The sequence below is a fragment of the Capsella rubella genome, unplaced genomic scaffold (genome assembly GCF_000375325.1).
Source record: "Capsella rubella cultivar Monte Gargano unplaced genomic scaffold, Caprub1_0 scaffold_90, whole genome shotgun sequence".
NCBI lineage: Eukaryota > Viridiplantae > Streptophyta > Magnoliopsida > Brassicales > Brassicaceae > Capsella > Capsella rubella.
In genome coordinates, this window is record NW_006238838.1 from 1 (window position 1) to 967 (window position 967).

The following is a 967-nucleotide window of genomic DNA, read 5'->3' on the forward strand; positions in this document are numbered from 1 at the left end:
GACCATTTCCTCTTTCATCATCCCTAAGGATGGTAATCTCATCTCACATATTATACATCTTAAATAGTCATTCCTAAGACATTAAATCAATCACCTAAAACATTCAACACTCATCAAATTATCAATTCCTAATTATCAAGAAAATACTAGTTCACAAGGAAATCTAACCCTATGCAAAAGAATAATGAAGTATAAGAGTAGCACTTGTAGTCGAATTCCCGCAGATCACACCCTCACCTGACTTTGGACTGAACTGAGAACTAGAAGATAGAGACTTAAAACGGCTTGCAACAATCTGAAACTTGCAGCACAAGAAAACAGTACAAAGACAGATTAGGGTTTCTGGGGTTTGACTGAAACAGAGCATTCTTGCCCAACAAGCAATCCACGTGGTAACTAAGGTGTACCTTTTCTAGTAACTTTGAAGACTTTGGTGTCTTCCCTGACACTCGCTCTATTAGTAACCACCGTCAACTTGTCCTAAAACGATCAGAGTTAACCCAAATATCTTCTCCAAAAGTCCAACCTGAATCTGAAATCTGATACAAGTTATTTCTGGGTACAGAAACTGTGACTTTGAGCCAACTTTCAACTCGAATTGCGGATGCAATATACCTCGTAATGAAGAACTGTAAACTGCTACTTCTTCCTTGCAGCGAGATCTATCCAACGACACCAAAATCGTGTTCTGGTTCGTTCAGATGCGACGGGAAATTGATCACCAAAAACGCCACTTGAAACTGTTTCCCTATTCCTCTTCTCCACTATAATTCTAATTGTTGCAGCCAAAAACCACGAATAAGCAGCCAATAAAGACATAATCAGTGGATTAAACCATATCCATGATAGATTTGTCTTACCTAATTGAAACCGGTGTTGAATGGTGAAGACGTGACGTTAAAATCTTCTCTCAAGTGATCCAACGAGAAAGAAAGGCAACAACAACCCTTGATCACAAAACAGTGGT

The 967-nt window shown here is 38.9% G+C and overlaps 1 long non-coding RNA gene across 2 annotated transcripts; it reads right to left on the minus strand.

Annotated features, from left to right (window-relative positions):
* Window positions 1–9: 9 nt before the first annotated feature.
* On the minus strand, window positions 10–961 carry LOC111831623. 2 transcript variants are annotated; one of them, XR_002834722.1, is made up of 4 exons: window positions 861–961; window positions 616–764; window positions 408–532; window positions 10–295 (listed from the first exon to the last, which is right to left on the minus strand). It is a non-coding gene; the product is annotated as an uncharacterized LOC111831623 (long non-coding RNA). The 2 variants fall into 2 exon arrangements; XR_002834726.1 differs by having other exon boundaries at window positions 10–301.
* Between the last annotated feature and the right edge of the window lie 6 nt (window positions 962–967).